Source organism: Amblyomma maculatum, chromosome 1 (genome assembly GCF_055883805.1).
Source record: "Amblyomma maculatum isolate TAMU_Amacu chromosome 1, ASM5588380v1, whole genome shotgun sequence".
NCBI lineage: Eukaryota > Metazoa > Arthropoda > Arachnida > Ixodida > Ixodidae > Amblyomma > Amblyomma maculatum.
In genome coordinates this window covers 6706133-6728552 of record NC_139344.1, presented here as the reverse complement: position 1 = coordinate 6728552, position 22420 = coordinate 6706133, and the positions used below count along the sequence as shown (strand labels likewise).

Here is a 22420-nt window from a genome sequence, read left to right as displayed (position 1 = left end):
TGGTTATATATATATATATATATATATATATATATATATATATATATATATATATATATATATATATATATGTATAGGTCCGAAAGTTAACGACCACAAATATATATTTGTAGTAAACTCTTTGAAATGCTGGTAAGAGCACCAAGATACCCATTTTATTTTGTTAATTTCACAACAGAAATGCGTAATCAGGCCCATGGCAGCCACTGCATCAGCACACGGCGGCAACATGCGGATGGCGTACCGGGCTTTGAAATTTCGGGGAACACTACCGGTTAGGGGGATAGGGTAATTACGGGGCGACAATGCGCACGCGCGGAGTGCTGCGATGAACAGGCGGGAGGTGCGGTAATCACTTTGAGCATGCGCATTCGCACTCTGCTATAACCCTATTTTAATAACCCGCTGCACACTATCGCCAAACCAACCTGGGCTGCAATTGCCTCCGGCTGCACGGACAACTTACCCGCCGCCTCCCATACGCCTGTTGCCATTAAAATATATATCTCTCTCTCCTATTTTAATAACCAATAGGGGCTCCCTATACTAAAGCTATCTAATTGCTAGTACTTTCAACAGCGATCTCATTCAGAGCTTTCCACAGAATGGACTCGTTTAGTATATATTTTACCACCAATTTTAGTGTCGCAAACTCAGAGATGTAAACTGCCCAATGCAAATTATGAACTGTGCCCATGCAAAGAAATACACGCGCACGCACGAGCACAGCTCAGTCATATAACCACACATGCGCTTCCTGCTGCACTTTAATAATAATAATAATAATAATAATAATAATAATAATAATAATAATAATAATAATAATAATAATAATAATAATAATAATAATAATAATAATAATAATAATAATAATAATAACAGTTTATTTTTCCTTTACTACAAGGAAAGGAAAGGAGCAGCCGCTAAAAAGCTGCTTCGAAGAGCAGCTTGACGGGGCGGCTGCCCCTGCATATGACGGCATTTCACAGCAGAGAAAGTCACGCCCACACAGTGAATAAACAATCCACAAACTTGACAGAACAGAGAAACGTTGGCCCAGAAGGACTCACCGCGATTGCGAAACTCCCCCTCGCCCGCAACGTCCTTTCTCATTTATTTCGCTTTTTGCATGCAGTAAGCGCGAACAACGAGAATTTGTCGCTTTCGCTGCGTTGGCGAAGCATGTAACGCGCATATGCACGCGTGCAATTACCACCGCCGCCGGCTTTGCCGCTCTTTGCATTCGTTACGACCTGCGAACCCGCCGATAACCATCGGCGAAGGAGACTCCGCGACCAGCCGTGAATCTCTGCTTGCAAGCTCGGAGCATTAAGAGAAAAGGAAAGCCAGTGCGGTGGGAAAACTGCGACTGAGCGACAAAGTAATGCATGCCATACCGTATTTGCACCGACGCTACGGATCTCACCCGCCACTGCGTAATTGAAGCCGTTCTCGCGCTTGTAAGCGCTCATCGTGAGCAGCGTAATTTTTTTTTTTCTAGGGTAATTTGCAGCGTGAAGTTCGTTGGAGGGAGGAACAAATCGTGGTAACCATTTAGACAGTCACTGCTCCGTGGTCTATAAATACGAAATGTGCCGGATGTTTCAGTAACGACTTTCGCTGATAATAAAAGGTACAGTTTTTAGCTGAAAAGGTAGGTTCTCTATAATATCAGCGCTTGCTTGAGTGAGAAAGCGGCCGAGAGATATTCAGTGAAGCCGAGAAGTAACAATTCGTAGCTCGTAGCGAGTAATGACCGTACCACTTTACGGTAGATGCTGTGTTCGGGAAATTCAAGGTCGACGGGCCGCGCTCAGCCGCGTCCGTGAGCACACATCATTCGGCGTCGTACGCTGTTATTGAAAGAGTTCCGGTTTCGTTAACACCCCACAACGCAAGATGAAGGGTGACAAGGGGCCCCAGGCGAATGATGCCAGTTCAAGCAATCAGGCTGCCGAGTGGCATCTGCTGGCGATTGCAGCTGAGTGCGCTCTTCGGACTCACTGTTTCGCCCCAATGCACCAAGAAAATCAGCATTCTGTGAGCTCCTGTACCAAAGGGAATTGCACAGCTGATAGCATAGAAACAATTGCGGCTGTTAATATCGGTCAGCTACACATCTGTTGTTACGATGAAGGCACCTCACGACACCAGTTCCCTTACTTTTCAGTGAACGTGGTAGCTGAGCGAAGGTGGTGGCACTAAACTTTTGGACAGGAGGTCGTGACTTCGATACTCGCCCGCGGCGGTCGCATTAAATTAAGGTTGGGCTCTTGAGACACCTGCTGGAGCTTATTATTCGCCCTTTTGGAGGTGATTATTCTGGAAACCTCCAGTACCTCGTCCCTTTCATATAGTTCGAGACGTCGGTCTTGAGGCGTTGCTAGGTTGAGGGTTTTGAGGTTGTGCATCTGCAAAAACAGCAACTAACTGTGCAACCTCTACCTTCGGGACTGACCTGGGTCTGGGATTGTTTTTAGTATTTTCATTATTGTTTTTAGCATGAAAAATACCGTTTCCAGCAACTCTGAGCACATATTTTGTCCGTTGACGCAAGGAAACACCTTGCTTCTGCGTCGTAGGAATGCGCACTCTAGCGCAACACAAAAAGGAAGATCAACAACCTAGAGTTACGAAGGGCGATACTCATTTGGCATCCTTTCAAGTGCGCGCGGGCCCACTCTTCCCAGGGTGTCGTTGCCTTTTCCTCAAGCTGCGGAATCCCCGGAGAAAAGATCATATGATTGCTCACGCAGCTGCCAACAAGAATCTGCTGATCAGCTCTCGTCTCTGAAGCTATTCAAGACCGGGCATACGCCACTGTACAGTCTGCGCGCAGAGGTCGGCACGAAGGATGAAAAAAAAAAAAAAAAGATCTTGCACGCAAATTTACCCTTTGTAACTTAACCCACAGCCATTAATTGCCAAGCGATGAGCGGAAGAAGCGGCCCCAGCAAATACGGCGCTGCATGCGTCTAACGTTTTCTCGACTGCTGTCAATGAGATCAAAGGTCTCGTCATCAATCGAGTGTATACAGGCCACGGCGGTCATGTCTTGGTGAATTAAACTGGCAAAAACGCCCGTTATTTTTAGAGCGCACCTTTTTGGCGCCGGTTCTAGGGTTTCGTGCAGCTGCGCCTCCCTCTCAGCCCCCAGACCGCGCGTGTTCTCCGATTACTGCGCGCACTCCTGCCACTACCGTTCGCCGCTGAGTATGTAGCCCCCTCCCCTTCTTCATGCGTGGCGGTGACGATGTTCTCCGGTTGCCGAAACGCCGGCTCGCTATCAGAGGATCACGGCGCGTGCATCCCAAGCCAAAATGCAGGGCCACTTTGTCTTGACTCTCTAGCGGCGTCAGCGGCATCAGTCAGTCGCTGCTATCTCTTCACCGCGCAACGTTCCTATGGGCCCACGCGTTGCCTGCCGCAACCTCCCGATAACTTAATTTCTCTCTTCATTTCTCCGACCACTAAGCTTCCTTCATGACAGTCAAGAACGGTTAGTGGAGTGTTTCTTGAAGGAATATGTGTGAAAAAAAAATGTTGTCTGTAATTGTATATACATGTCTTGTTCGAAAGCTCTGCCTCAATCTATCGAAAAGCTGAAATTACTGATGAGCTGCGGTGAAATTTCGCATTAGGAAGTAAAGTAACCATCGGCAATTTTTTTTTTGTGTGTGTGTGTGTTGGCAGTGCACATTATAGGACCGCGGGTGATCAAGATTAACAGAAGCTTCCCCTCCCAAGGTATCCCTCGTTGTCAACAAACTCCCCCCCCCCCCTCCCCCTAAGGCGTCCCCCTTTTGACAACGGACAGCTTTGGGACGTTATATCCAACAGAATATACCGGCTGTTAAAGCGGCTAAAGACACAGCCCGGCAAGGCATTTCTGTTATAGAAGCACAGTTACTCATGCCACTAAGCACAGCATGGCTTCCTTGACAGCCCTTTTTCTGATTTCACAAGTAACCGCAGGAAGCTTCGCTGACAGTTTGTCGCGGCAAAGTAACCAAGAAAACAATGGGACAATCGCCTTGCATCTGCAGGACTTCTGAAAAGATCTTCAAATACAACAGTGGATCGATTACTGGTGTAGGTGTGGCATGCTGTATATGTCAACACTAGTGCGCGTTCGCTCTAATGGCGCTTTTAACGAAAGCTACGTTCGCTAAAGTTACTACTTTACGCTGCGCGTTAGAAGTTGCAATTCTTTTTCAGATGGAGGGTACAGATAGCACGATTGCCGACACATTTACCGCGAGGATAATGAGGCCAGCCTAATAACAAGGGCCTCCAAGCGGTAAGCTTTCGTACTGACTTTCGCGAAAGCGCGCGACTCTGTGTCTATTGTGCAGAAGAAGACACAGTATTGTTAATGGCTAAACCGCGCTTTTATAAGCTGTCAGAAACACTTCGCTGCGGCGGCGAAAATGGGACCGTCATTTTCCAAAGTGACCGAGCGGATGGGCAAGTGAGCGCGCAGTTTTCTCCGTGGAAGCAACACCGCCCTTTGAGGAGCCCACGACGGCCGCAGATCAGGTCAACCAGCCGCCGGCGGTACCGGAGGCTTCTGCGCTTGTCACTGCAACCCGCTTGGCATACGTGCCGAGTGGTGTTTCGTTGCTTCTCATAGGCCGTCGGCAGCCGGCGCTGCGCCTCCGCGTCTGTCCGGGCGCGCGATGAGCGCAGACTTTCCGCTCCGTTATGTAACCCGCCCCAAGAGGAGGTCAACGTGAGAACGCGAGGCCACAATCGGCCCTTTGTTTCCGCGGCGCAGAGTTCGAGGTCAGCTACTCATGGCGGCGGCCGATGGGGGGCCGCAACTCTTTGGTGTCTCAGCGGCCTCCCCCTGCGTGTCTCTGTGCGCCTCTTAGCCCCGAGTTGTTGTGCAACTTTTGATTTTGCGGGGGAGCGCTGAGGAGGCACGTTGCGTGAGCGCCAGCTACCGCGCGCAGTGTGTGTTTTCTTAGACTTGTCGTCCGCTTCAGTGGACCGTGCATACAATGTTGCTGTTGAAAACGCGTCCTGCTGGTGACTTTTGCAAAGTGGTGCTTTCCCGTGATGAAAAAAAAAAAATAACTTTTTGTTTTCCTTTGCAGTGCAGCGCCCGCTTCCGTATCATATTGTTTTAGCTCGAAGTACAACAACAATAGGCCCGCGCTGCGCGAATGATATCAAGGCCACGGGACAGCCTGTCGGTCTGATGACAATGCTAAGGAAAATTCACGCACTGAGACATCGGCACCTGCTAAACTGAGCTTTACACGCGAACCCGACGCTCGTACTGCAGACACTGATAGACTGTGCTGCAGAGTCTCCGGTATACGTTAAGGTAGTTTATTTTACTACACTCTCAACGCTTTCAGCTGCGGCCTTGAACCACTTACGGCGGCGACTTACGTCTAGACCCGAGAAACTGCGCGGTGGCCGAGCGCCTCAAAGGCGCTTGGCTGCGGACCGCGAGTTGGCAGGATCGGATGCCCGCCGCGGCGGCGGCCGCATTTAGATGAAGGCGGATTGCGATAACGCCCTTGTACCGAGATCATGGCGCACGTTGGAGAAATCCTGGTGATCGGAATTATTCCGGACCTACGACGTTGCATCATATCGCACACTGTTACTTTCACAGATGTATAAGAAAACAGCCCATTCACGCTTCATAAGGCTACTCTGGTTGTCCTCGAAGGACTCAGCGCCTCAAGCGTATTCGTAATTGCAATAGATCCAGCTTCTAGACGGGTAAGAAATGTTAAACTCTGAGGCATCTATTATTCGTAATTACACCCACTGCATTGTCCTTCAATCCTTACTCCTCCACTCACTTCTCGAGCACGTGACTCTACACTGCGCATCCTCAAGAGTGCCGGATTGATCGTCGGCTCAGGTGATCCTTATCTGTAGCCCAGGCCTGCGGGAGAGAGCGCGACCTTTCGGCTACGGCACGCCAAAGCTGAAAACAAACCCCTAAACACTGGAAACATGTAATCCGAGGAGGGAGCTGTTAATAAATACTTGAATGCAGCGAAAGGCCGTAATTTGCCTTATGACAGCGTCAAGTTCCCGAGTCTACATCAATGCATACTGTTGGTGACACCTTACCGAACACATACTGAATTCTGCAAAAGAAACGAAGCTTTGTCGTCGACGTGCTTGAAGACTTTATGCAGCTTCACGTGTCTCAAATTGTTCTCGTGTTTCCGAAACCTTTGCTCGACCTCGTCACACTTGGACCACTGTTGTATGGGGTATACGGATGCTTCGCGCCAACCGCTGCATAGCGTTAACCAGAAACGAAAATTATTTCTGCGTAGGTACATGCGGGATCTTGCGAACCGTGCGATGTCCTTTCATTGTTGATGTTGATTATTTTTGAGGAACAATAAATTATTCAAGTCATTGTTTGAGCCGCATTGCTGCTATGGTGCGGAAGGAAAATGCAGGATATTGAGCCACTGCAGCTCCGGCGAAATGGAGTCGCATTTAACATTTACCCTACGCAACTATTCTTTATTCACTAGTCATTAGACGATACCTAAGAGTGTTGCTTCCCTACAAATATCACCCACTTTTACTTCGCTGATTTGCTCCATACACCGATCTGACCGAGCTACGAAAAGGCCCATGTGACAAACAGCCAGGCTTCATCAACCAAGTAAAAATGAATGTAGTGGGTCACTCAAGCAGCAGAAAGGGAAATGAAATTTCCAGGAAACAGGATAAGGGGAGTATGTCCTGCGGTCATTCAAATGCCACTTAGAAATTTCAGTGCCCCCCCCCCCCCCCCCCCCCCCCCCCCTCCCCGTTTCCCCTATATCTGCACCACACTTCCTGAGGGGCAGCCCAAATAAAATTTACATTCGGGCGGGATATAATAACGGACGGACAATTGATGGAACCGATATTCAGAAAACCTAAGTAGAGATGTACACATATCTAGTTCACTACTGCTTTATCGCTTGATGACGGCGTCATTGGAGATAAAAAAAGCCTCCCCTTTTTATCTCCAACGAGACCTGCTGCCTGAAAGGATTGTGTTAGCCAATTCTTACCGCTGGGCACCAGCCAACAACACAAATGGTAAAAGAAAACAGTAGTCGATCTGCGGCCTTGTTTGCGGATTCAAAGCGCTCTGTAGACAGGCCACTAGGAAGAGGAGACCGAGGTCGTTTCAGACGCTGAGAATGGACAGGATATGAACGAACAAAGTAGGCTGTGTAAAAACCCATGAGGACAGATATAGGTATGCTCAGAAAGCCGAGGATGCAGGCTGCTGCGCCTGCGCGCGCCCACGTTCGCTGCGCAGGTTGGACCAGTGCACGCCGCCGGCACATGCCTTGTACTACGCAGACCGGAACGAAGAAGAAATCTGAAGTCGCCACTTTTAGGTTGCCCTACAGAATCTCACGAGAACCGAGCGGGGGTACCGCGAGGAGGCACTAGTTGGCTCCTATTCAGCGAGATGTACGAACGTCGCCGCCCTCACCTGGGTTGACGTGGACGGTTAGTCCTCGAGCAAATCTTGGCCCAGCGGCGGCGCTTTTGGGTCCGTGCTGGAGAAGGGGTACGGCGCTAGACTCGCGCTCGCCAACAGTAAGTCACCACCGGACAATACGAAACAGTTGAGCCCGCAAGAAACTCCTCGGACGAGAAGACGGAAGTCGGCAGGTCGGAACTCAGGTGCGTGCGGGATGATGGCACATGGACAGATTGGCGGCGCAGTGCCGGCGCTAGGGCTGGTCTCTCCGCGAAGGAGTCACGTTCTTGGTGGGGCCTCGACTGCGTTTTTGGCCAGGACCGGCTGACGTTATGACCTAACAACGGGTGGCTTCTTCTCTCCCTCAGTCTTTTTGGAGGAGGGCTACGTCGCTTGTGTAGCGGGGAGAGGCCATATTACGTGAGAGTGGGGGAGAGAGAGCTAGAAGAGGAGAGAGGATGTGGGAGGCGGCGATGCGTGGCCCCGTAGCCCCGCGCGGAAGATGCCGGCCTGAGCGGAGAGAAGGGGAAGTGAATGCAGGAAGAGCGAGAGGAGCGGCGGGAGAGAGGAGGGACGCAGCGCGGATGCAAACACAAAATAACTGGGTCTGGGTCGCTCAACGGTCCGCTTCGCCCCCTCTCCGCGTGCCTCTGTCTCTGCCGCCCGTTTTCCGCACTCGCGCGATAGTTCGTTGCCTCCTTTCGGCGAGTATGACGGCGAACAAGTTGCGTCGCCGTTGCCTCAGCTCCGCGGGCCAGCCACGGGCGCTGCCCGAATTCTGTCGACGGGCACGCGGCGGCGCTGCCCAGTTGCTCACCTGGCGGCTGATACGCCTTAACCGAGACTGGGGAGACCTCAGTGCAATGCTCCTCCCGCAAAGTGACTGAGAAGAATGCGTTCTCCCTCCCATCTTCACTGTCAAGGTGCTGCTACCGCCGCAGGCAGCCGTGACCCAGTAAGATGCCGCCCCCCCCCCCCCCCCCCCCCCCTATTGCACTCTTCCCCTGTGTCATAGCATGCGTCTCCTTACGCTGCATACGCTGCTCGGTGCCCGCGGGTCCTGATGCCGAATTTTGGGCAGAGTGGATCACGTGACCTTGGAGGATACGTCTAGTCTAGAGCCTTCGGGCTGCTGCGCTCTTGCATTCGCTCTTGTCGCCGACCCAGTAGGTTTGATACGTTCGCCGCCCGAGAAAGGAGGACGAAGTGAGGGCGTTTGCGTCTGGGCGACTTATCGCTTTTCTCTAGTCACTTAACGAGCTCGGCGAGACGCCGCAGTAGTTCGCGTTTACCTTAGTACGATTCGTTTTAACTGTCTTTTTTTTTCTCGCAACATGCGGCGTTTTCAGGCTTCCGCTGAAGTTTCAGGATTTTCCACGATTTCATCATTTTTCTCAATACGGTTGCCCAATTTCTCAGGAAAGGTTCCGGGATCAAGAAGCTTGATTACAGTAAGAGAACACGGGTTTGACCCAGGCCGCGGCGGCCGTATTTCGATGGAGGCGAAATGCGATTTCCTTGTGTGCTGTGCGATGTCGGTGCACGTTAAAGACCCCAATGGGGTCCAAATTATCCGGAGCCCTCCACTTCGGCGTCCTTTGCCCGGAGTGATTTCGGGACATTAAAACACAGAAATCAAATAAACATAAAAAAGTTAATGTCTATATTCATTGGGTCGGCAAGCTGGAGATTGCGTTTAATTTTAAGAGATTTGCCGGGCCAGTATGGTTGGTGGTTTGGTATGGCTTCATCCGTTCAATCCCTGAGTGTTCAATCGGTAGCTTTAATATGAGCTGAATTGCTTGCTTAATTACTTTCTTTGTTCCTTTGTCTACTTATCAACAAAATCAGGTAACACAATAATGCTTCGACACATACACAAATAATCATGGCAATATAAGCTGTGACGCTTGGCTAGGTCTCGGTACCTTAGTTGCCGGCAACACTGCACACGGCCACACTACAACCTTTCAAATACTCTTGTGCCCTCAGCGGAAAAAGACAGAATACATGCATGCAAGAAAAAAAAGAAATCAGAGGAACCGCCACCGCCTAACAAAAAAAAAAAAAGGTCATAATTCGCAGTGGAGTGTTACAAGAGATGAGCAAAAATAAAAAAAGAACAAATACTAATACACGAGGAGTAAATGGCCTATATATACGAAACTTATTTTGGCGTTTAACTCAGGACCTCTTTTAGATTTCGCAAGTGTTAGATGAAACAAGAGGATAGACCTGAGGCGCGTAAATATCACAGGAATTTGTCAGGAGTCAAATAAGGGTGGATAGCAGAAAACTTTCTCTCAAGCCTGCTTCACCCCACTACACGCGTTCCGCCGGCAGAGCTCTGAGGATTCCGCAGGTGAACTGGACAATGCACTCACAGGAGGGCTTGCGATGAAATTTTGAGATTTTTCGTAGCCTTTGTTGCTGATTGAGCAGCCTACCATACGACGATGGAGGCGTCGAGATTGTGAAAGGCGAAATTACTGCCTATATAAGGCGTGAAGGCCGGCACATAATGGGCGCCATTGTTCAGATGTCGAAATGAATGTGATAGAACCGACTTTCTTTTAGTCACAATCAGTGCAGTAAAAGAAAAATGGCGCCCAAATTTTTACAGTTGCACGGGTGAGCGTTCAAAACGTAAACACTGAAAATTTTGAGTGATTTAATTGATGAACGAATAGGGCTATTAAGTGGGCTATTTTTTTTCTTCTTTGAGTGCCACTATTCGGACGCTTCAGATTTTACTACGCGTCTCTCCATCTACGTTCATTTTCAATATTCCCTGGAGCGTATTTTGGCGGTCTTATATACGCCAACTGCCATTAGAGGACGAAAAGTAAGCGGCTAAGAGCAGCGTTCGGAAAGCAGTGTTCCAGTATACGCTTTCCCCCAATCCTTTTAGTGAGTAGGATATATTTTTTCATTCCTCGAGGTGTTTAAATGAACAATTGCGATGGAGATATGCCCGTGTACTTTTCGATGCCAGCGCACGTTAAAGATTGCTAGGTGGTCGAAATTTCCGGAGTCCTCATGTACGCCGCCCCTCATCCTGAGTCAGTTTGGGATTTTAAAACCTAAAAACCTAAACTAAACCAAGTGCGGTATGTAAAGGGTAGACATTTACACGAGGAGAGAAAAAAAAAAAAGCCCACATGCACGCGCCTCGAATGTGTCAAGTGGCAATAAATGCTGGCCACAATTAATTTCAGTTAGTTTCTACTTTCTCTTTCCCGTTCGTATTTCTCTACTTTCAATGTTTTTCCTCGTCTGAGAGCTGAGTTTTTGAAGTTTGCTTTTACAGTATCCGGCTCTCTCGGCAGTCTCTCTTTTCACCTTATCAGCGCGAATGAAAGAAACCGGCTTCTACCGCTTTTTCCCGGCCATTCTCGCGGTGTGGTGGCTCCGCAGTCTCCAGCGGAACGCTGGGCAGAGCAGAATGAGCGCAATAAGAAAAAAAAAAAAAAGAAAATTGAGCCTCTACGAATTTTTGCTTGCTGATTCTCAATAACAAGAGCTTCGGCGCCTCAGTCGTACGCGCTTCCGCCCCGATAGGCCTCCCGAAATCATGTCCGAGTCGGCGCCAGTGCGCCCGGCGCCTTGCGAATGCACCCCACGATTCCGCGTCCTCAAATGTGTCACGTTCATCTTGCCGGTATCGCATTAGGCCAGCTTTCCTGACCGATGTGATGGAAGGTGCAAAAGACACGACGGCGCTCAGCTGTTTGGCCTGGCGGGATAATGAAGATCACTTCAAGAGTTCGACCGCTGGGGACCGTCAAAACCAAAAATCGCGAACAAAGTCGGGCGCTCTCAACTCGACGTTATCGGAGATACCTGAAAGACAGCAGCGTGCAAGGAGTGCTAAATCTTTGATCAGTGGACTCATTTGATCATGAAAGGTCAGAGAGGACAGGCCGCTGCCGGAATTTGAAAATTCAGCGTCAGCGGTGGTACGCTCTGTCATTTCACATTCCTTGCTGGCCGGTCGGATGCGCGTTATTGTCACAGGCCAAACATCTCAAAATTTCTAAAATAAATGTCAGTATCTCCCATTTCGTATAGACCGCTTGGATTATTTTTTTAAGCAGCTTTCTCGAAGTATTGAAAAAATGTAATTTTTAGTTTAAAAATGACAGTTTTCTTTCTGTACAATTCTTGAAGAAAGTAGTTGAGTTTTTTTTTTTTTTTTTTTTGATGTTGGAGCATTTCGGCATCAACTTTTCTCGCTGCTTGTCAAAAGGTTTGAATGCGTTAAATAAAGTCAAAAAGGTATATGTTTTATGTTACTGGGCGTCTGGTGATATGCGAAGGAAAAAAGGACTAATGCCACCACAGTGCGTTTTGTAATATCCAGTGCAACAAGAAATGCGTTGACGGACCACTAGGTACCAAACCAAAGTGCCATTTTATCTCCCGACGCTTTTGGATGTAATTATCTGATAACCTTGTACAGGATTTGTATCCATCCTCCGTAGATAAATTGCCAAATCGGACTTAAGGTACAAAAAGAGCCTAATGTACATGTGCCATTGCTTTTGGTCTAAGCTGCTTCAATATAGTTCATTACGAACTTAAGGATACCCACATGAGGACATCAATAAAGCGAATATCGTCTGCAATATTTTTTTGTATGTCCTCCTGCCTCTTTCTTCTCGAGGTGAAAAGCAAGGCGCCCGTGTGCTATGCGATGTCAGTGCACGTTAAAGAACCCCAGGTGGTCTAAATTTCCGGAGTCCTCCACTACGGCGTCTTCATAGTCTGAGTCGCTTTAGGACGTTAATCCCTATAAACAAAACCAGCCAAGCCAAACCCTATTTCGTCTCGGATATGTTATTCACCATGCGTGCGGCGTGCCTCGTGAATTCGACAGACGAGAATTGCATTCGAAGAGGTGGGGCAACCAGTCCTCGACTCTTCGTGCCAGACAGCGAGTCCTTGCCGTTTTTAGGAGGTCAAGCGACCTTAAAAGTATGAAACCATAAAAGGCCTTCTCGCTTTCACTGCTTTGTCGAATCCACTTTACCCTCTCTCTCCTTTCCCCGGAGTCCTTTCGTATATTTCTCTCCCAGGTTGCTTCTGTAGCCATGTGCTTACTCGGCGCAACGCGCCAATTCAGCTAAATTGCTAAAATACACTTCAAGAAACTACACATCAGAAAGCGAGTACATTCCGAACTCAAGTAAAGAATAAGTTCCGAGAGTTTTTAACTTTTCCAACGAAACCATCTTTGAATCAAGAGAAAGAAGAGAGGCGGAGAGAAACGGAAAATGTACTTACTCGCGCGTTGCCCGAGACTATATGCGGATTTGAACCCTTGGGTCTACTATTCAATTTAAAAACATAAGAAAAACCGCGCGTAAAAAAAATTTTAAAACAGAACTAAAACAGAACTAAAACAGAACTCACTATTATCGAAGTAAGTCCGAAGTTCATTAGCATAAGGTTTCACTCTGCCTGGTATTTATGTCAGGCAGGAAAAAATGAGTTAAACTTTTAATAATATGGTTTGGTGGTGTGCTTTGGGCGGCTTGTTATCGCCCCAAATGACTCGATGAATTAAAACATAACCTTTTATAATTAGATTTCTTTGTCTCCATGCGCCAAATGTTTAGACGCTGCAACAACGCGAAGGACTGGGCTTTTGGAGATACCCGGGAAGTGCATTTGTGCGGCACTGGACGGGACCGAGAATATTGCTGCTGCTTTTGACGATAAACCACGATCAACAGTCAACTCTGGTTGCGGCACTCCAGTCCTTAGCGTATTCAAGCCGACAAACATCGGAGGCTCTGCTCGAATGCGGTCTCGTATACCAGCGGTCAAACGAAACAGGGCCCGCGGTGTGCTCATTATTGCGCCTTTCTCTCGAAGCGCTCTAGTTCTGCGGGCTGGTGAAGTAACCCGTAGCAAATCTGGCTTAGTGAGAGGATAAGAGCTTCACTTCCGCCGCAACTGCTACAGCCTTGACGCTCAGCCATCCGAGCAGTTTGCGTAACGTATGGGGGCAAACTTTGTCGCCTTGGAAGTTCGGCGGAAATGTGCACAACATGCCGGCTTCTAAGCGCCGCAGATGATTCACGGAAATCAGAAGCTGCAGACGGGCCTTCTTTTCATAAATCAGCAGCGTCGCTCTTACTTAAGCGTCGCAGCCCCGGATCGTATGTCTATTGCATAAGACATGACACAGAGCATCGTCGCAAACACGCACGTTGTGGCCGTCGCGTAAGTGGCATTCAAGGGGAAATGTGGCAGCCTTCGCTAAGGACGGGTTAAAATGGTGAAGAGAACTGCTTTGATAATGCGTGTGGCATGTCCTGGTTGCGGAAATGCCTTGTTATGATGTTCAAACTGTTTCGCATGGCGAACTGCACTGGGACAGCACGCGCCTCAGGAAGCCCGTACTCACCTCAAGTCAAAGCAAAACCTAAATACGACCAGTAGGGCTAAGGGGACGGGTGAATTAATCTTGTAGTTGGTAAGGTTTTATTCAGGAGAATTTTCCTTTATTTATTTCCGTTCATGACGTAACATTTCACGAGCTCAATAGTTAACTTAGACTACTGCATAACAACTTTCCTATTGACATATCACTGGCAACTAGTGCCTCTTCAGCATATTCAGTATGCCTGCAGATGTATGGTACTCGGAACACTCGGTACTCTCTACATACGCCGGTTATATCGCGTACTTAATGTGCTCCGTATTACAGAGCTCGCCAAATTTATTGTTGATGCACTTGGTTACCGGTAACTATTGGTCACAGTTTGCAACAATTTACTATCACTGATAATTTTACCAATTCAAATTTTAGTAATACAGCATTATATTACCCACAAAACATTTGTACTACGTTTGCGTTTCAAACCCCTGTGGTTTAATTTTCCAAATTTTAGATTTCGTTACGGTGTACTGTTTAGTAGCACCATCTTTAGGTTGGCTTAGATGCCAATTTTATATATTTCACCTTAAAACTTGATGTGCGACAATTATTTTGCTTGTTGCTTGTTTATGTAGGTTTTGATGTATTGTGCTTGTATTTTATTTATGGCACGATATGCGTTATGCGATATGCAATAATTACCAGTTGCATGCTTGCTTTGGCTGCTCTCACTGCTACTTTTATTCTCGCCAACAACTGCTGTTACTTAACAAACATTATTAGAAGTGGCCTCAGTTAAAACTTGTTGCACTCTCGAGAATTTCTTTCTGCATTAGAAGCGGAATGAAAGTCTGAATCTCGCATATTTCTCGGAATTTGAGTTTTCGTTAAAGAAAAAGAAAGGAAGCCCAACGAATTCAGTTTGGTTTGCACACTATGGAGGTCGCCTAAAGTTGCGAGTTTCGCGTACTAATCCAAGCATTCTGTCTCATGAAAAGCCCATTATAAAGTAAGATAAGACAGAATTAGGCACATTTTGATGAAGGCCGAGTGTGTGCCCCTAAGCAGGTTAAACTCGAGGCCACCTGAGAGAATATTAATATCACGCGGACCTCGTAACCTGTCATAAATATTCTGTACCTTATCCATGATGAAACGCTGAAAAACGAGACGAGAAAGCGGTGGAAACGAGTTGATCTGGGCCTCGCGTTGCCCCTTGTTATTACTATTCCCCGCAAAAGAGCATCTGTGCGCAGATACTGCACAGTGTTTATTGGGCCCGCATAGTTTCCTGTGGTTTCGGAAAGCTTAAGCGGGGCCCTCGTAGCAGAGGCTAACTTTCTCCAGCTCCTGCGCTGAGCGCTGGCACAGTGGGACGAGGAATGGGTGCCCACGCCTTCGCGAAATTCTTTCGCGGATGTCGCTCGGGGGGATGGGGCGAAAAAGAAAAAATAAAGAAGAGTGTTCGCAGAGACTGAGCGACAGAAATAATACTAACAATCAAGTGTTGCTCGCGCAACAAACTCCACGGCGTCGGTACGTGCAATCGTCTGCGTAGTGCAACTTTTCCGCCCAGTGATGACACGCCGCTTTGTCTACAGGGACGCGCCACAAATGGCATGCAGCGCTCATGCCTATGGATGCCCACTGCCGTTCCTTCACCTCGTGTCATGCTATCGCAGGTCTTTCGCAGCGACGTATTATACGTACTCACTGAAACCGGAGTGAGTCATGCACGCCGTCGAGGGGACAAGGAAAAGCAGCTTTTAGCGTTTACGCGGTTCCTGCCTGCCGGCAAAAGTACAAACTCAAATGGGGTGGAAGACAGTGGGTGCTAGAAAGGACTATGCTCTCTCTGGATCATATCTCGTAGCTATCTCTGCGCAATAACTTTGATATGGTTGCGAGGCTATTCTACGGAGGAAAACTACTGTACTTTTGCGTCATGTTACGGTAAGAAAGGGGCAAAGTAACACTGATAACTTTTTTCCTCCTGATCTGCTTCTGTATATGAATTGCTTCAATACATTAACAATTTTCAGACTCTAAAGCAACACTGAAAACTGGGAGGGCCGTGGTAAAGTGCAGAGCACCTGGTTAATTTCGATCACCCGGGATTCTTAAGCGTACGTGCAATATGAATAAAAATAATTTTCTTTATTTCGCCCCAATCAAAATGAGGCAGCCGAGGTCGAGATGAGACCCGCGAACCCGCTGAGCTGCCGGGCAAACGCGGAGGGTCCTTCTTAATTTCGGAACATGTGCCATCAATCACGCGATGCTCGCGCGCTTCGCAATTCGAGCAGACTTGATAAGGCACTCGCAAGGCATAAGCATTTTGAGCAAGGTTCCTATAGCCTTCGACGTACTGTGCTTCAGTGTCAGTAATCACGGGAATTCCAGAATGTCCCGCATCTCATCGTACGTAAGGGAGGCGAGAGTGAAGGCCGTGTCCTTCGTTAGGCCGTCGCTGATGCACAAATGGAAACAGTAGCTGTTGCAGTTGTCAAGAGTATACAAGGCGACGCTTTCAATACCGCTGCGTGACTAGAGTGAGCAAATATTTCAGATTGCGTGTGCAGGACTACTCTGAGATGTATACACCAGGACACTTCAGCTAGTGCGGGATACCTGCATCTCGTGTATGATTTCATGCAATCGTCGGTACTGGTTGGAAAACGTTGAGCAGCTCGTAGAACTGTCGCTTGGAAGGTGGCGACCTCGGAGGATTAACGTGCTAAATAATAGGTGGCGACAATATACCCGCGAACCAGATTTCTCTGCTGTCAGCAGAGTCGCCATCGTTTGCTCTTTCCGATCCCGACCGCGGAGCCGCTTTTCGATGGAGGCGAAAACAAAGGCACTTGCATACTGTGTGATGCCAATGCACGTTCAAGGGAAACTGCAGTGGTTTTCAAACTTGCTCACCTTCAACTATACTGAAGTAGACTCATTGTTGGTCAGGTCTGTGAAGTTATTTTTGCGATTATTGCGAAAACACCAAAGCAATCGCCGATTGAAAGCGCACCGTTCAAACTTCCCGCGGCCCGCGATGGCGCAAGAGAGAAGGAGAGTGATGAGAAAAACCTCACCCGCGCCGGCGTGCGTGACGTCACCGTGAGGATAGGCCAGGCGCTCCCAGCAGCCCGAGTGCGTTTTTAGCCTGTGTTGTTGCTCGTGTTTCGAAGTTGGGGAAGTTCAACGTGTCGCTTGAGTTGAACACCCGTCCCAACATGCGGTACTGCTGTGCTTTCTGGTGTACGAGCACCTTCGGCTGCGACGATGTCAGTTTCCACAAGTTCCCGCAAGACAAAAAGCTTCGAGCGCAGTGGGTCGCTTCTGTGAAAACCGACAAGCTTACGCCGACAATTTTACTGGGCAATGGAAACTGCAATAATTGCTGAATTCAGTATGTTGTATTCTGAGACCAGCTGCAATGCACATGGCAGAGCTATTTTCTAGCAATATATAAACACCTACTGTGAAATAATATAAAGTCCTACGCGAAAATACGATTATTCGCACGAAAAAAATCGCAGTCGAGCAAAGGGCATGCAGCCGATTTTTTTTTTTTTTATTGACCACGAGCGAATTTGGACAGTTCCCTTTCGGAAGGAGGGTTTCCACCAGCGGCTGCGAGCCTCGACTATCTGTTGCGTCAAGCTTCCCGTATAGTTACCACTCGAGCATAAACATACAAAGCGATATTGCGAATATACTGCTATGGATTAAGGCACATATGAAAGCTAAAATAGCATATTCCACTGCCGCATCCCTACTGCAAACTAGTGCCGCTGGGTCCCAGCGCCCCAGTGCCATACCTGATTATGGACCCTGTATGACGCTGGAGACTGTGCGTATTGAGGCGCGGCATTATGGCACGCGCCGTACTGGTCGCCCGGAGAAAAAATACGCCTCGGATAAAAATAAAAGCTGAAAAGTAACGAAGCACTTCAACTATGTTATAAAAAGCTAAAAACGAAAATTGCGGAAATAATAAACTGCAGCACTAGCGCGCTTCGAATTCTGTACCTCTTACTCCGTAGCTCTCTACGCTAACCACTCGGCCACGCCGAAGACAAAGATGCTTTCAAACATTTTTGTCTGTTACGTCATTATCGCATCCATAAGGGGACTTGATGTTTCGAAATATACAGGCCGTTGCTGCCGTTCCAACAATTACAAATTCTTGACCATTGGAGCTTGCTGCCTGCTCTCACGACTTGCACCTAATGTTCTGGATGCCTACGCGCACTATTTTGTGCACTGATATCATTTTAACATGTCGACTTTGACATTGCTGGCATATTTACCAGCGCCGGCTCTTCGGTGGTGCTCTGCTACCTTGGGCGTAATTTTCGCTGAACACGGAGCCGTAGCATAACTCTTCAAGGAAAAAAGTGCGACCAAGCTTCAGTACCGTCAAGCGCAGCAGCGATGACACTATTTTACTGGTAACTGAATCTTATTTGTATGCAAACATTTCGGGAAGCGATTCGATGTTCAAAATATGTGGCTGGAACATGCAGTTCCGAATCATCGGTCTCACCATGTCTCGAGAGAATCGAAAACACTCTACACCACAATCAAGAATATACCGTGTACTCGGTTCGCACGCAGCTAGTCAGACAACAAGCAAACACCTCAACGGGTTTAGTCACTTCTCTACTAGGCAGAGCGTTAGGGACGCCTGGATCTGCCTCCGAGTCAGAAAGGTAATGTTAGAAGCGCTTCGTCGTAGAAACGCTCCCACATATACATCTAATTTCGGCTAATAAAAACCTATGCAGCTTTGCAAAATGCCGTTCTACATGCCAGAGCCACATTTCGATGCTAGTGGACGCAGATGGCTGGCCTTCGCTTCGTCGATGCTGCGTCGTTTGCGGCCGTATCTGGTGCGTATACATACGACGAGGCCCAGATAGTCACTTTAGCGTGCCGCAACAGCTTTTATAAAGCCGCATAGAGCTGTGACAGCTGCGATCTACATGCCGCGCAGCGCAGGATGCATATCGGCAGCGTCTCGGGTCCTCACGACGACGTCACGATAGCTGGACCAATCGCAGGCGGCGGTACGGTCCGCGGCGTGTCTCGAGGTGCGGCAGTACCGGTCGCATATTTTAACTTAAAAAAAGACAATTGGCGCTTGTTTCTGCCTAAATTTAATTAGATAGTCGAGTTCGCGGCGTGAGAAACCGTTATAAGCCCTTAAAATCTCGATTTCTGCAAAAAGTGCGCAGTTACCCTTTAAAGAACCCCAGATGGTCGAAATTTCCGGAGCCCTCCACTATGGCGTCTTTCATATACTGAACTCGCTTTGGGACGTTAAACCCTATAAACTAAACGAAACCATTTCGATACAATAAATAGTCCAAACTCCTCTTCTGGCTCTTGTTTTTCTTGGATTCTTCTTTCTTTACTGAGATCACCATGTTATCAGCCTGAATACGCCCTCTTCCAGGCTAAAGACATCTTTCATATCGCTGCCATAAACAAGTTTTTGTGCCATCTACCACCACCTTATTCGCCGCAAGCTTGCTAACCGCATCCGCTCACCTGACTCTGATTCTGCTATGCTTGCTTTTTTTTTTTTTTCGAATCCAATTTGTTGCCTTCAGTGACCATCGGTTATATTGACTTAGATTATATGACCTGCGCAGCCAATTTCTTCCTCTTGATTTCGATTAGAACATTATTACCTCGGTTAGTTGCCTGACCCCCTCCTATCTCTTTCTGTACCTTAGCGCTATAGCTAAAATTTTCCTTTGCATATCAGTTTGGATCCGTTTCGCTAGCCTCCACTTTCCTTCCCCATAGTCCAGCAGCGATGTTTACTAAAATAGCAAAAAAAAAAATTAATGTGAGAAAGTAATGGCTCCATTCATCTTCCCATATTGGAAAGTTCTTAGCTCACGCACTCAATATACAGTGGAAGCTAGGGAAAGTGGTTTGGCGGATGTTAAATTGGCTTGGTTACGCAAAAAAGGGATAGAAGTTCCCATTAAAAAATATGTAGGGGCGAATAATTATATTGACACTGAGGAAATGCGATTGCACTTCTTTCCCACTCGTCAATTTATTTGAATTTCAATTTTATCTATTGCGATTCGTTTGCAATTATATTCTATTTCAGTTCTGATTCCATTTAAATTCTCATTCTATTTGTCTTCTGTTTGTATCCGCAGTCGCTTCTCGTCTACAGACCTCAGACCACTTTAACACCGAGCTTTCACAAAGACGCTCTCGACGACTCCAGACAGTTCTCGCCTTTACCACCTGCCACTGTGTCAGGTGGGCAGAATGTAGGTGAGTCTGATGTGAGGAGACTCCCCACACCGCTTAAAGTATTGCAGGTTAGTTGGAAAATGTGCTTGTTAGTATGGCTATAAAAGCAAGAAATAAATATAATATTGCCCAGCCCACGCCACCTAAGGCACCGTAGGCTGCTTTTATTTTAATAGGGGGAAATCCATATAAACAACACCTACCATCTGCCACGGTAACCAGGTGTAGTCTTCACGCAGACGCCGATGCCCGCGCCGACGCTGACGCTGACAGAGGACAGTTCAGGCGTTCGGGGCACTCCTAATGCTATCGCATCAGGCTACACTCCGGAAGGCACTTGTGTATTAATATTATCGATAAGGGCAGAGGTTGCACACCTCGGCCTTTATTCTCAGAGGAGACACGACAAACAGGTGATGTATCTGTTGTGTTTCCCAGTTCACTGTACTCTTGGCAGAACACTCCCAGTCGAAGGAACAGAACTTACACCGTCTTTACTCGGACATAGTGCAACAGGGTCGACAGTTATAAAACGGAAATATTCTTTCCCCTGATGGTAATACTCTTTTGATAGACACCTTTGGCAATACGATCACAAGATTTCAGGCGGTGTTCAGATTTGCAACATACATTCGATAGCATGACAAAAACCAAAAATAAGCAATAACACAACCTCACCTTACACGGAGGGTATAAGTCGGTGAAATTCATCTTCTTGCACCTGCAAGGAGCGTTGGTTCAGACATATCACTTTCACAAAATTACACTTTCCGGAACAAAAAGAATATTCATGCTTGCAAGCAGTCCCCCATTCTCAGCCGACGTACAACTCCAAATATGATTTAAAAAAACAAAAACAAAAATTTACGTACATGGCAGAGAACCTCTCGTCACGCCACTGTGCAAAGCAAGAGTTTAATTAATAGGGTTTAACATTCCAAAGCGACTAAGGCTATGAGAGACGCGGAAGGCAAACCTCTACATAAGGGATAATTTGCATTTCTCCTCCATGGATATGCTGGCGGGAACCGGATAACAACTACTGGCTCCAGAGTTGAACGCCACATGCACTGACAGCCAGAGTGACAGCTGCGCTGCTTGCCGGATTTTTTATTTTGTTGTGGTGTTTTTTTTAGTCTATTTTCAAGGCACCCCAAAGAAACAGAAAACAAGCCGCAGTCACCTACGCAAACCTGATTGCGCCGTGAACGTGGCAGTCCAGAATCTTGGCATACTGCCTCTAACAAAAGCTTCTAACGCCCAAAACCGAGAGGATGTTCGGTGCTCTGGAACCTTTCTGTGGCCACGCTCGTAGAATATGTAAGATCTTGAAATCAGAAGCCTACATGGAAGGGAGCGAGGCTTTACTCGGACTGGATGAACGTCGTCGTCTTTGAGGGGTTCGACGATTAGATCACGACGAAGCTGTTTCAGTAATCCTTACCCCTCTCCACGCACACTACCGAATTTCTGTGGCACAGAACGCGCCTTACTCTTACGATCGCAAGATGAACGCCCACGGTGGAGAGTGCTGTTTTCTCTTCTAGAAAGTTTTAACCTGCTGGAAGTTATTAAAGAGACACTACAAAAAGGATCGAAGTTTTACGTCGAACCTCCGACTGCCCGTTCAGAACTACTGCCACTGTGCGATGTGTCGGTCAGCTTGTCTCTCACCAGGCTATGGAGCGTGCCATGCCTGGCAGTGTGGACTGACTGCCTGTTACGAAACATAAGTCGCCTCACTTCGACGACAGTCTAGGTAAAGAGAATAGTTTCCTACATTAAGAAAATCCAAATGTCCAAAATGAAATCTAATAAGGGCGACTTTATCGTCATAGCGGACGGCATGTTTAAAAAAAAAAAAAAAAGAAGTCCAAGAAGCAGTCCTTAAGAACATCAAACTGATTGATATTCGCGCCGTGTTCCAAAGCAAGCCAGGTATCAAGCCTCGAAGAAAATCAAGCCTGATACCGTCCTGACTTAAGTCTCAAAATCAGACAGAGGCTCTTTCGAAATTTTATTTATTTGGAAAAGACTCAAGTTGGGCTTCTGCGTTATGTGCGTACGACTTTGCCTCTTTTTTTTCTCTCGTCTTCTTCACGCAGTTATGAATTTGCTCACCTTGAGGGGCTGAACATCTACATGAGAAAAATCTGCCTTTTGCACCAGCTATCCGCACACGGTATGGTCATGCCTTCTGCGTTTGGTTTCTTGCTAGCAGAAAAAAGAATGAACAAACGAGAGTGCTAAGCACTAAAATAAATGGAACGCAA

At 47.5% G+C, this 22420-nt stretch overlaps 1 protein-coding gene across 2 annotated transcripts in view; it reads right to left on the bottom strand.

Annotated features, from left to right (window-relative positions):
- Positions 1–20852, bottom strand: part of LOC146201570 (stearoyl-CoA desaturase 5-like) — a 102910-nt gene extending 82058 nt beyond the window's left edge. The window contains exon 1 of one of the 2 annotated variants that reach the window (XM_084587652.1): positions 20826–20852. The gene's annotated coding sequence lies outside the window, so the exon portion shown is untranslated. Of the gene's footprint in view, positions 1–7483; positions 7803–20825 lie in introns of those variants that run through there. The other variant, XM_084587651.1, reaches the window with a different exon arrangement.
- Between the last annotated feature and the right edge of the window lie 1568 nt (positions 20853–22420).